This window comes from Canis lupus, chromosome 31 (genome assembly GCF_003254725.2).
Source record: "Canis lupus dingo isolate Sandy chromosome 31, ASM325472v2, whole genome shotgun sequence".
NCBI lineage: Eukaryota > Metazoa > Chordata > Mammalia > Carnivora > Canidae > Canis > Canis lupus.
This window is the reverse complement of record NC_064273.1, coordinates 28292797-28307023: the sequence shown is the minus strand read 5'-3', so window position 1 is coordinate 28307023 and position 14227 is coordinate 28292797. Positions and strand designations below refer to the sequence as shown.

The 14227-nt window shown below is 46.3% G+C and overlaps 1 long non-coding RNA gene across 1 annotated transcript; it reads right to left on the bottom strand.

The window, feature by feature from the left end:
- Nucleotides 1-1218: 1218 nt before the first annotated feature.
- Nucleotides 1219-10723, bottom strand: LOC112661855 (uncharacterized). The gene is made up of 3 exons (XR_003138044.3): nt 9600-10723; nt 9083-9196; nt 1219-1743 (listed from the first exon to the last, which is right to left on the bottom strand). It is a non-coding gene; the product is annotated as an uncharacterized LOC112661855 (long non-coding RNA).
- Between the last annotated feature and the right edge of the window lie 3504 nt (nt 10724-14227).

The following is a 14227-nucleotide window of genomic DNA, read 5'->3' as shown; positions in this document are numbered from 1 at the left end:
TGTGGTAACTGGGGGTGGTTGCATCAGAATTGTATTGTAAGACACCAGCTGGTGTCAGAAAAGTTACCACAAAAGCAAAGTTTCACACTCACAAATGAGACCCAAGTACCTCATAGGTTGGGTTTCAAGAAGCTGAGGCAAGTACAGCAGTTTTCCCAGTGCTTGGGATATAGAAGCTCCTTGGTAAGTGTCTAGTTTTATTGTTTTACTATTAATATAGTTTTTGGGCAAACTCTTGGTGACTCTTTCCTCAGGTAAATTCGAGTTCTTTTGTTGTACCATGTCCACTTCCTTTTCCCAGTGAGATATGGAGGGGGATGGGAGACAGGAAAGATTCTTGAAAGATTTATCTTCAGGGGTGCCTGGGTGGCTCAGTCAGTTAATTGTCTGCCTCTTGATTTTGGCTCAGGTCATGATCTCAGGGTGGTGAGATCGAGCCCTGAGTGGTGCTCCACGTGCAGCACAGAGTCTGCTTGGGATTCTCTCTCCCTCTGCTCCTCCCCCCACTTGTGCCAAACAAACAAACAAACAAATAAATAAATAACTTAAAAAAAGATTCAACATCCTAAGCCCTTGGGATTTAAAAGTTACTGTCTTCCCAGTGCTCACCTACTTACTGCGTGTCAGGCATGGGGAGGGGAGACCGACTGTAGACAATACACATGATATCCTAGGTAAGAAGGGGATAAGTGTTAATGGGGTAAAATGGTGCAGTGTCCAGGGGATGGGAGTGCTGGGTGGAGGTGACTATTTTAAATGGGAGAGGTTGAGAAAGCATGTCCTGAGTGAAGAGGGAGGGGGGTGAGGCAGTGAGTCATGAGGATGTCCTGGGATGCGTGCTCCAGGCAGGAAAGAGCCCTGGTGCTTTTGAGGAACATAGGAAGCTGGTGTTCAGGGAGCAGAGGCAGCTGGGGGATAGTTGTAGGTCCCAGATGAGGTTCAAAAGGGACTAGGGATGGGGCGTGGACAGGGGCAGATACTGTAAGGTTTCGGGGCATTGCGAAGACTTTGGCTTTGACTCTGAATGCTACAGGGGAAACCCTGGAGGGCTCAGAGCAGAACTTACTTGACCAGACAAGGTTTTTTTTTTTTATAAATTCATTTTTTATTGGTGTTCAATTTGCCAACATATAGAATAACACCCAGTGCTCATCCTATCAAGTGCCCTCCTCAGTGCCTGTCACCCAGTCACCCCCACCCCCCGCCCACCTCCCCTTCCATCACCCCTAGTTCGTTTCCCAGAGTTAGGAGTCTCTCATGTCCAGACAAGGTTTTTAAGGAAGACCAGACTGTGCCTGGGAGACCAGGTGACATGACTCTAAGAGTCTGGACACCTGGTGGCACCAGCAGAGCTTGTGGCAGTGGGGGTGTAAGAAGTGATCATATTCTGGATACACTTTGAAGTTGAGGATTTGGTGGCAGTTGATACAAGGTAAGAGAGAGGAGTCAAAGGTGTCTCCAGGTTTGGGCCTGAGACACAGCTGCCCCCCACTGAGAAGGGAAAGACCACAGCGACCTTTTAGGGACCATCTGCTAGTCCTGTGAAGTCTCTGTCCGCTCTGTCGTCCCCAAGTGAGTTTATCACTTTTTATTTCTACCAGAATTGCCCCATCTCTTCTGGCCTTTGGTAGAGCTTCCCACGAAGAGCTCTGGCTTTCATCTTACAGACAAATCCTCTGCTTTTGGAAGGACATGTTCTATTTCTCTGCGGAAGGCTCCCTCAGAGGTCATTCGTTTGGGTGCCTGCTTAAGAAAGAGAGAAACTAGATTTAGAAAAGGGTGGGAGATGGTGAATATCCTCGAATGCACAGCTAGATCTAGATTTTTCTGAAAAGAATGCTGGGAAAACCATTGTTTATTTATACTGACAACCTTTCAATACAACAGGGCACGTTAAATTTGGGGACATGGGGGGGGTGTTCAATGGTTTTATGACCTTGGTTACATTATGTGGCCTTCCCATGCTCTGTTTCCACAGCTATAAAATGGGGGTAATACCAGTCACTCTCTGAGGGAGTGATTATGAGGATTTTGTGAATAATTTGTCATTTTTCTCAGTCAATGGTCCTTATAACAGGCAAAATAATATTATTTTATGTGACTCTTTCTGCCTTTCCCTGGAAAGTGGCTGCTCCCTTTCATGTGTAAGTGTATGTATATACACACACAGGTACACATGTATTTACACATGCATATACACCTATACATACTTTTAACATATACATTAAATATCTATGTAGACACTACTTTTAATTTTCCATTCTTCAGAGTTGAGTTCTCTCCTTTTACATTGATTCTATTTCAGTGATAAATATGTGCTGTTTTTTCTTTTTTTAATTGAAATACATTTGACATATAACATGGCATAAGTTTAAGGTATACAACACGTTGATTTGATACATTTATTTATTCATTTTAAAATTTATTTTATTTTTGAGAGAGCGCAGTGGTAGAGGGGGAGAGAATCTCAAGCAGATTCTGAGCTGAGCTGGGAGCCTAATGCAGAGCTGGATCCCAGAACCCGTGAGATCACGACCTGAGCTGAAACCAAGAGTCAGTTGTTTCAACCAACTGAGCCACCTAGGGGCCCCAGATCTGATATATTTATATATGGCAATATGATTGCCATCATAGTGTTAGCTAACACCTTTATCGGACCACATATTTATCATTTTTTTTTTTGGTGGGAATAATGCAGTCCAGTCTCTTAGCAAGTTTGATGTTTAGAATACAATATTATTATCCACCATCACTCTGCTGTGGGTTATATTTCCAGCACGTATTTATCTGCAAGTTGCAAGTTCGTACCCTTAACCGACAACTCTCCTATTTCCCCACCCCCTGTCACTGGGAACTATTTTTCTCTTAATTCTATCCCTCCTAACTCCAAAAATATTGTATTCGTTGCACTGGATTTCCAAGGTCATTTTGGAATGCATTTAGAAATACAGTCTCAGCATTTGTGAAATGGTTTTGCTTGCTCAAATCCCAGGCTAAAGACGGGTTGTGTGACATTGCTATATGCTCCCTTTTGGAAATCTGATGACCCCTTTAACAGGACAACCCGAGTCTTTGAGAGAGCATTTGGGAGCCCACTAAAATGCCCAGGCACACTGACTTATTTTACTATTTCAGATCATTGGCACTTATTTGGATACTATTTGCATAGTAAATATTTAGAGACTGAATTGTCTTTTGAGATTACAATCAAGGTTAGAATTTCCAGACACTTTAAAGTTGTTTTTATAATAACGGAATTTCCAAATCGCACAGAAAAGACGTAGGCTGAAAACCATAACAGGTGGTCAAAGCTGAAAGCATCCTACAGACCCAACATGGAAGATGTTCCTTAACACTAACTCAGCATCCCTGAAAAAGAGCATCTGCATTTACTCTTCCTGCATGACTTCTTGAAGAAATGGAACTTTGCTGGAAATTGGTTGTGTCTCCTGTTATCCTTGTTTCTGAGAACAATTTTCCAAGAGGGCTTAATTATTTCCCACAGTGTGCAGCCACAGATGGAAGCCCTGTCTTTAGGATTGTTGTTTTTTCTCTTTCTCTTTTTAATCAGTAGAAGAAATCGTTGAAATAGTAATGGAACTTAAAATTACTCACTTTTGATGGCTTGAAGTTTATATTTCCAGAATATCAGGGAAGCAGCAAAGAACATTTTTGAACATGGGTGCTATGCATAGGATGATTCCTCGGCTGGGAGATGTGGGTGAGCGGGTGCCTGGGCATTTTAGTGGGCTCCCAAATGCTCTCTCAAAGACTCAGGTTGTCCTGTTAAAGAGGTCATCAGCAGGTTTCCAAAAGGAAGCATATAGCAATATCACACAAGCCATCTTTAGCTTGGGATTTGAGCATCTGTGGCCTCAAAGGGTATGACACCAACCTCGTGAATTGTGTGCTTAAATTTTTTTCTAAAATTTCTATTTCCTTCCAATTAAATTTTTCCTGGGGCCAGGTAAAATATATTTAAGTATACACAAAATAGTGGAAAATTTCAAATATATTTTTGAAATTTAGCTTCAAAAGTAGAACAGTTTTATGCATTCCTATGTTCCCATTGGCCAGCTCCAATACAAAGTCTTTTATCCATAAATACTTTGTATGGAAAAGACACACACAACACACACACAACACACACGCACGAGATAGGACAAAGGCAATGTATTTTGGATCCTGGCTTGTAGACTGATGCTAATTCCGGCATTATTTTGTCACTCACTGTTGACTTGCTTCTTGGGAGATGCTTGCGCCATTCCGTTAAAGTGGATACATTACCTATTGTTTGTAAAATCTAGGGCTATGAGATTTATTTAATCAACAAAAATTTACTAATTCCTACAATGAGCTACAAATGTGCTATGTATGCCCTGAGGACTCAGAGGCAGAACACTCCAAGCTGGAAGAGAATCATGCAAATCAGCCTTGATATGCTCCCTGGCAGAGGTGTGTATGTTGCTTTGTGTCTGGGAGTATCTTGCTCACAATTTAAAAATGCACCTTGAGGGCACCTGAGTGGCTCAGTGGCTGAGCATCTACCTTTGGTCATGATCCGGGGTCCTGGGATCGAGTCCCACATCGGGCTCCTCGCAGGGAGCTTGCTCCTCCCTCTGCCTGTGTCTCTGCCTGTCTCTCTGTGTCTCTCATGAATAAATAAAATCTTAAAAAAAATGCACCTTGATCCTGGTCAAATTTCAAGTGTTGATTATAACCTAACTGACATACATACTATACAGCCCATTTCCCATGTCTACAGGGTAATCACACACACACACACACACACACACACACACACACACACACACGAGACCAAAGATGTCTGTCTTGACGCATGCAACTCCAATGAAAAGGCTTGAACTATTTCCCTTTAGGTTCCTCCCCAAATAGCATACATGTTGTCTCTGGTTTGGTTGTAGAAACCCTGAAAATGAATTCTGTTCTTGGAAGTGAGGGAAGAGCCAGAGAGGGAACACAGGGAGGAAGGCTGAGAGGATGAGAGGAGGCAGGGTAGATACCAGTGGGGCCTCCCTGAGTAGTGGGGTGTGGAGGGTGGTGCCAGCAGCCCCCTTCGGCAGAGCTCCCTGGCTCTGGCCCCTCTATCCCTCCCCTCTATTCCTTCCCCTCTGTTCCTCCCCCAGGGTCCCTGGCACCTGTGGAATAAGACCACATGCTGGTTAGAAGCTCCTGCTCCTGGAGCACCTGGGTGGCTCAGTGGTTGAGCCTTCAGCTCAGGTGATGGTCCTGGGGTCCTGGGATCGAGTCCTGCATTGGGTTCCCCACAGGGAGCCCACTTCTCCCTCTGCCTGTGTCTTTGCCTCTCTCTCTGTGTCTCTTATGAATAAATAAAGAAAATCTTTAAAAAAAAAAAAAAAGAGCTGCTGTTCCCTGGGCTGGGGAATGGAGAGATGACCTATTCCTGGGGCTTCTCCTTTCCCTCCTCCTCCTCCTTTTCTCTGGGCTGGGGTCTCAGGGCTTGGTGGGCTCCTGCCTGTGTGCAGCTGCATGTGCTCAGCCCCCAGGGGCCTCAGGCAATATGCTTGGGCCCAGGGCCCTGTGCTGCTGAGCCCGTTAATTAGCGCTGGTACCCACAAAGCCCCATCTGTTCCCAGCACATTGTGCTACCCCGCTCCTCCACCTCCCCGACTCCCAGACCAGGCGGGATTCCTGTCATCCCAACCCATGGGCCCTGGAGATGTTCCCTCCCCAGGTGCCTTATGGTGGGGCCACAATCAGCTGTCACAAGGCTAGGTAAATCCTGCTCTCTAGCCTGCCTGTGGGACAGGTAGGACAGGTAGGGTGGCTGGGGAGGGACAAAGGGAGACTCATCTCTCCCTGGTGATTGCTGGACCCTCTCTAGGCTGCCTGCAGATCCTGTGTCTACTTCCCTCCTTTCAGGAGCAGATGGAGCCCCCAAAGGGACAGTTTTATGGCAATCCCATTGTCTTAGTTAGGTTTCCTCAAGGCAGAGCCTGAGTCAAGGGCTTGGGTGTAGGTGGTTTATTTGGGGTGGAGGGAGGGACTCCAGGAAGCAGGGGTGAAGAGAAAGGGGTTGAGAGAAACAGAAGGGAGAGGTCAGCTACTGAGATTGTTGCGGTTGGCAGCAGGTATCCTGCATGCGAGGAGGTGGTCTTTAAGAAAGTCATTTCCCAGGTGGGTTCAAAATGTGTGAAGTCTCTCTGGGCCCACCCATCATCATCCAGAGGGACAGGTGAGGACAGGTGAGGGCCGGGGGGACTGCAGGGAAACCCTAAGTTGCATCATGACGGATTCTGATACAGACAGTGGGTCTAGATTCTCTTCCCTAAAGTGACCTAAACTCGTCTAATTTAGCAAATATTGGTTGAACAGCTCCCAACCCTATTTAACGGAATCTTAGGGGATCTGTAAGGCATGCTGTTATTTTAAGAAGCACTAAGATAAAAGCTGCCAATTAAACCATGTTACCCTATCAAATGTAAGATGCTTGCCTAGTTCGGAGATGAGAGAGTTATGTAAAGAAAGCACTGTGGGATTGGCACAGTGTCCACTACACCTTCGTAGGAGGGGGGATCGTGAAACAGAAACTGCCTTTGCGGGGATCCCTGGGTGGCTCAGTGGTTTGGTGCCACGCCTTTGGCCCAGGGCGCAATCCTGGAGTCCTGGGATCGAGTCCTGCGTCGGGCTCCTGCATGGAACCTGCTTCTCCCTCTGCCTGTGTCTCTACCTCTCTCTCTCTATGTCTATCATGAGTGAATAAATAAAATCTTAAAAAAAAAAAAAAAAAGAAACTGCCTTTGCTCCAGGGGTGGGGGAAAGACACCCCGTACCATCCAGGAGGATAGCAATAATAGTGATCGAATAGGAGGAGGGGAACAAATCAAGTGCCTCAGAGGGAGAGTAATTCTGGTGGGGAGGAGTCAGGGAGGCCTTCCTGGAAGAGGTGGTAGTGTGAGCAGGGCTCACTTTGCCCCAGAGGGCCCCCAGGGGATCTAGTGGCAACCTGCCCAATGACACCTCCTAGAGCTGAGTCCTCCTCTCTTCTCCCCAGCACCGCCCCCACCCATAGCTGTTCCTGGGATCACTTCCTAAACTGTGCGCACAGGAAGTGCTTGTCACAGGCCCTGATTCTGGTGGGGATTCAAGTCGGACCTCAAATGAGCCTCAAACCCCTCCTCTCCATCCACCACACTCCCTCAGTCCCGGCCTCGCCGTGGCTCCTGGGACTGTGCTACAGTGACCCCACTCCCATTCTATTTCAGTCCAGCCTCCACATTTTAGCCAGAATGATCTATGTTGAGTGAGGATCTGTCTTTGTTGCTCCTCTGCTTTAAGTCCTTGAGAAACATCCCGATGTCCGGGGACGAAATTCTAGGCTTGGTCGCCCGGCCTTGCCACTCCGGCCCTGCGTCTTCTCTTCCTTCTCTTTGCCAGTCTGCTAATTCCAAGCTGCTTTTAGTTGTCCTGCAGGTGCCACGCTGTGTCACACCTCGGTGCTTTTGCTCCTGTGCTTGCCTGGATCTGCCTTCTCTAGCTTGGCTGCTCTGACCACGTTCTTTGGGACTCGGCTGTCACTTGCGGCCAGGCTGCACAGGGCCCTCTGCTCGTCCCCTCCGCAGGGCAGGGCTGTTTCTCTGAGTTCCTTCACAGGAGGAGCCACCTCTATTTGCCTTTAAATCGTTCCTGCTAACACTGTGTCTGGCATACAGCAGGTGCCCACAAAATTACCTTTTTTGGACTAAATTCTAAATGGAATCACCGCTGAGGGGCGCACCTGGGTGACTCAGTCAGGTAAGCCTCTGCCTTCGGCTCAGGTCATGATCTCGGGGTCCTGGGATCCAGCCCTGAGTAGGGCTTCTTGCTCTGTGAGGAGCCTGCTTCTCCTTCTCCCCGCACTGATCCCCTGCTTGTGCTCTCTCTCTCTCTCCCTCATAAATAAATAAATAAATAAATAAATAAATAAATAAATAAAATCTTTAAAAATAACATCACTGTTGATACAAACTTCACATCGTCGGTACTTCCCCTAGTCATTGGTCCCATGGGCCATCAGGCTGCTGGATGGAAAATGGTGGGAGGAAATGCTGGAAGGGAAGGTGTCCTCAGCTGCCAGGGCAGGGAGGAGATTGCACCTCCCCTATGCATTGCTTTGCAAGAACACTGCCTTCATCACCCAGGGTGCTTGTCTCCCAGGCTCCTCTCTTCCTTTTCAAAAAGACACACCCCCCTCCCCAGTACCAAAATGGGGGATTAGTTTTGCCATCACAAAGTACCACCAACTGAGCGACTTCAAATGACAAAAATTTATGATCTCCCCTTCTAGGAGGCTAAAGGTCTGAAATCAAGGTGTTGGCAGGGCCATGCTCCCTCCAGAGGGTTTAGGGGAGGATTTTTCCTTGCCTCTTCTGGCTTCTGATGGTGGCCAGCAATCCTTCGGGTCCCTTGGCTTGTAGTTTTATCTTTCTAATCTCTACTTTTATCGTCATGTGGCCTTCTTCCTTTTCTGTGTCTATGTGTCTTCAACTTGCCTTTTCTTTATAAGGGCACCCACCTTTTGATTTAGGATCCACCCTACTCCAGTAGGACCTCATTTTAACTCGATTATATCTACAATGATCCTATTGCCAAATAAGATCACATAGAAGCCAGGGTTAGGACTTTAACAACATGTCTTGTTGGAGGGACACCACTCAACCCACAACTACGATTCTCTGAGCATCTTTTAAAACTCAGGGATTGAGATCCCGGGGTGGCTCAGTGGTTTAGCACCTGCCTTTGGCCCAGGGTATGATCCTGGAGTCCCAGGACGGAGTCACAAATCGGGCTCCCTGCATGGAGCCTGCTCCTTCCTTGGTCTGTGTCTCTGTCTCTCTCTCTCTCTCTTTCTCTCTCTCTGTCTCTCATGAATAAATAAATAAAACATCTTTAAAACTCAGGGATTGTTTTAGGTGTATTGCCCATGGACTCATGTTTGAGAGCCCCCACAACCCTTGTGTGAGGCCATATTACCACCCCAATTCCTGTGCAAGGAGACTGATGCTCAGAGAGGCCACCCAGCTAGTTAAAAAATAAGACCACCCTGTGATGTGTGTCATACATCGGCAGCTCCATGAGCACCGTGAACGTGATGGTTTGCAGGGGGATACAGAGAAAAGAGTCCAGGGCTTTATCTTCAGCAAGCTTAAATTTGATGGAGTCAGGATCCAAAAATCTGAAGAAAAAGAGACAATCTGTATGAGGAAAGTAGATTGGCAATTACGAATCACGTATCTTAGAATCAGATGTTGAATGAAGCTACTTTTATTTTCTGAAGCTCCTAACATATTAGGGAGGGGAAAGGATGTCAACGCGGGGTTACATAAAGCTTGGGACATTTTAAACGTTTACATTGAACAATTGGTCATTTGTCATGTCAAAAACACAATGTGAGAGTGTTCAGCCTCAATTGGAGGTGACATCAAAAGCTTGAGGAGTGAGGCCTTCTGGGAACGTGAGTTTCCTTCTGGTTTGGGGCAGCACATGGGGCCACAGAGAGGAGAACGTGTAGGTCATGCAATGAGCTAGGGTAAGCATCGCTAGGCATCATTCTGCTGGAAGAACAGAAAATCTCTCACCGCACAATGACCAGCAGGGACAGGCTAGACATGTGAAGGTCAGGAAGGGGAGGGGTCCATATAGAGCAGGCCAGCAGAGCAGTTGGTGACCCGATTTCCCTAGCTTTCAGCCAAAGATGTCCCAGATGTCCTGGGAGAGCCGTTGGATGCTCTCAGTTCTGGGTTTTCATGCCTCTGCCCACTTAGCACCAGGCAGTGGTCTTTATCCAACAAAAATTTTCCAGAGAAAACATTGTCCTGGGGGACCTAAAGCTTATGCATTCAGAATTAATCCAGGAAAAGATCCCTGTTGTGAGCGGGAAGAGCCGCCAGGCATCTGAAGATTGGATTCAAGCAAAAGTGGTACATTCGATTCTGCTTCCTGATCTTCCTGGGATGGATTTGTCCACCTGCAATCAGTCATACCTGGTTCCCATCTAAACCCACTGGACCAGAATGTGGGTGGAGGCAGGGAGCGGCCAGGGTATTGTGGGTGATTGTTATATATACCGGTTCATGTGTATAATCCATCACCCTAAGTTTGGGGTATAGGGAGGCTGGGGAAGATGGTGTAAGTTGCCCATTCTTGAGTAGCAGGGGAGCCAGTTCAAGTGGCCAGGAAGGAGGAGGCCCATATGCTAGAATGGGTGGAGGGTGTGCCATTGTGCGAGTGGCTATTTGGGGAAGACAGCCCGGCACCATCCCTTGAGCCTCCATTACTAAACATCTGGCCCTGATGCCAACCTGTTGTCTTGACATTTAGGGTTACAATTGCTGAGCAGCCAATCACCCCAAAACCGAGTGGTTTCAACAACAGTCATTTTATTTTCTCTCACAGTTTCTGTGGGTCATGAATTCAAGAAAAGTTCAGCTGGGTGGTTTTGTCTTGGGGTCACTCACGTATTCGTCATGGGGTGGTGGTGAGAGCTGGAAACTCAGGCATCTGGAACGGTTGGGAGCAGTGTCTCCACCCCTTTCTGTCTCTGAGTGTTTTCACATGCTCCTCCGGGAGCTCTTTCTGTGTGAGACTGTTTGGGCTTCCTTACAAAACGGCCACCTCATGGGTCTTTCCACAGCATGGTGGCTCAGGGCCTGTGCGAGGGTTCCGGGGGACAGAGTGGAGGAGGCATACCTTTTATGACTCAGCCTTCTGTCACATTCCATTGCTTACAAGTGAGTTACAAGCCAGTTTGGATTCAAGGAGAGTGAGCACAGACTCCTGCCCCATGATGCAAGAACTATCAACGTCCCAGGCCATAGAGGAATAACAGCAGGTCGTGTGGGTTGGGAGGCACTCTTGCAGCCATCTTGGAAATTTTACGTATATAAAATATGCCACACCGTGAATCAAAATATTGGTTTAAAAATAGAAAGTTCATCCATCAATCAGTCTGTCAGTGAAGCTGCCTAAGGAGTCAGAGCCTTTTATTGTGAAAATGAGGAGGTGGAAAATCTCTCTTCTGGAAATATGTCAAGTGATCTTTGAGGCCTAAGCCATTAAATAGTGTTTCCTCAGATAGCACTTTAAAAATTTGCTCGTTTGAGTGTGGATGGGGGCCTAAGAAACACTTCCTCCCATTTAATTGTTGAGGAGACTGAGGTTCAGGGAAGAGACTCAAGGTCCAACGTAACAGCAGTGAGCCTAAGCAGGATCAAGAATTTCTGGTTTCCGTGCGAAGGTTCCATGTGAACACTAACACGACTGAACACTACACTTAAAAATGGCGAAGGTGGCAAATTTAATGTTATTTGTTTTTTTTACCACAATAAAGAAAAGAACTTCTCGTTCCCATTACTGAAACCTCCATCAGGATCAGGTGACTTCACAGGTGTGGGGAAGCCGTTTGCAATTTTTCAGGAGCCATTTTGCTGATGACACTTCAAAGCTCAAATGAGCCTGAGAGCAGTCTGCTCCCTCACTCAGACCTCCTCAGTGGCTCCCAGGGCCCACAGATCAGGTCCAGATATTTCTGCAGGATGTCCCTGGCCCTCCGTCATCTGAAGTACTCCCATCAGTGTCTGCCTGTGAAGGGGGAGACCCCAGCAGGAGGACTGGGTACCCAGCCAACCTCCCACACCTTCCATAAAACCAGGGGCAGGGGACAAAATGGTCAGGTTTCCCCTAGGTATCGATTCTCCAAAATAATGCATGCTAGTGGGGGCTGCGAGGCATTGCATAAAAATGACAGTTTCTGGAAAATCTACTGCCTCATTGTTCCCCCCTGCCCGCTGCCCCCCTGGCCCCCTCCCCCTGGGCACCCACCCACTCTTCCTCAAAGAGCTCTTGCAGGGGTTAACAAAGGAGAGAGACCCACTTTGAAATTTCTTTTGTTCCGTGTGAGGCATGAAGCTGAAAGAAAATCAGCTTCACCGTCTGGACTGACAGAGGAGTGAGGGGGTGGGGGCAACGGGCTACAGAGGAGGCTGGAGAAGTCTTGGGGAAGTTTCCATATGCCAAGGAGCTGGCGAAAGAACCTGAAGCCAACAGCGCTCTTTTGAACAGTGCTTGTTCTGCACTGATCCAATATGTCTCTAGTGGCCCATAAAAATTTTACTACATTTTGTCCACCCGTGGATACTGTGACCTAATGTGACCCAATCAGAAATCTGTTTTGGCAATGTTTTCAGAGGGGATTGGAGCTGGCCGGGCTGCGGCCGAATTGACAGTGTTTGCTTTTATCAGGAATGATGGCTTCTGGTGGGAGCGGAAGGCAGGTGGTATGGGGAGCCGTGAACTTTGTCACAGAGCAGTGACTTCTGTGAAATTCACGGCAGTTCCTTCCAATTCTGTCTGAATGAGCTGGAGCGACCACAAACGTGTCCTGTGGGCTTCAAGAAATGAGGCGAGTGGAGTCTTCTTTCAGTCTTGAACTCGTGCGACAGAAAGCTTAAATGTGTGGAACATGGACTGTTTTAATTGTGTGAAAGTATTTCACCCTATTCCTTTATGCTAATAACTCAGATTAAATACATGCAAATACATGAAAAAAAAATATGAGCCCTATTTTTCCAGGCTATGACAGTTCATCTATTTGGGAAATGTGTCTTCTAAATTGTCACTGAAACTCCATGGTTGGCTAAGATGTCCCCAAGGAATAGAGGGGCCATGAGTAAATGCCTGGCCTCCAAAATGATGACTGGTTACACTTTGCAGTCCCTAAATACTTTGAGAATTTTCTCTGTGTTTCTCATAAATGTGAGATAGTAGTATCAACACGTTCCTCTGGATTATTATCCATTTGATTCAACACTGGGGTACCTTTGAGCCAGCATAGGATGGTCTGTTTTTATGACTGGTTCTGGTATTATCTTGGCCAGCCACTTTAAACTTTATGCTTCTTAGATGTTGTCAATTTCTTGTTAACCTGTCAGGCGAGGTTGCCCACACCAGAAATCACAGCCATGTTAACAATACCGTTTCTGGCAAGAGTACCATAATCTTGAGGAATTCCACCTAATTTTAGGTGAGTTGATGTGACCTGGACAGAAATGGAGGCGAATAAAAAATTAGCGGTTTTGATGAAAATAGATGAGGTGCAAACCCTCAAAGTGGTAGAAGAGCTTTGTAAACATAAGAATATTTGAAACAAAAAGGAAATCCCTACTGTCACCACCACTGCCACTGTGACCATCACTATCATTGGAACCCTGAGTCATGAACATCTGGAAATACTGATCCTGCAATGAGCCAGGACACTAAAGCAGCTCTGGCCAGCTTAGTAGTGGCTTTGGTTTTTCCTGATTTTATCATGTTTGCAGAGCTATGGCCTTGGCAAACATGGCTCTTCTAAGGCTGCCTTCTGCCTTCATAAAGTTTGTTTCAAAGCTACAGCAAAAAATAAGACAGGTGGCTACATAAAAATTCACCAGAAATCAAAAGCACAATAATCACCAGAAAATTTGAATGCAAAAATTTAATTTGGGCAGGCTTAATGGCATTTGGGCATGGAACCAAAACAGATTTGACTTTCCCTTAGAGCTGTAGTTCCTACCATCATGGGACTGTGACCCTCACTTATTGGCTATTCAGTTTGGTGTCCCGAATTTTAAAAAAGGGCCATTATAATTATATATTATACACTATATACACACACACACATATATAATGTGTATGTGTGTGTTGATGCATGTGTATATTTCACTTTAATCAACATGGATGTAATTTTCTTTTGAAATGTCTTATTCATTTTATTATGCTGCTTAAGGAATTTCGGGGATGCTTGGGTTTTATAAAGATAAGGCTGAGAATGGCCATTCCAGATAGATCAGCCTAACGATTCCAGCACCTGTCAAATTACTTTCCCCAATCCCAGAGTTTGGGAAACTTGGCTCCGTGCTGGTTTTGGTTGGCTGTGGTAAATCAGAAGCTGGGATTTGGAGGATGAAGGCTGAGCTGTCACTCTGCCCATTTTAATTGTTCCCCCTTAACAGGCACTTTCCTGATCACATTGACAGTGGTTGTAAGTTGCCATGCCCAAAAGCTTTCTTTTCTTAGAATTCCTGACTCCCAGAGGGTACCTGATTGCTGGAATTAAGACTATTTCCACCTTCTCTTGCTGATAAGCGTGGTCATATGACTAATTTCTGGCTCATTGGTCAGGATATCAATGGAAGAGATGGAAGCTTCTAAGAATGTTACTTAAGAGGTA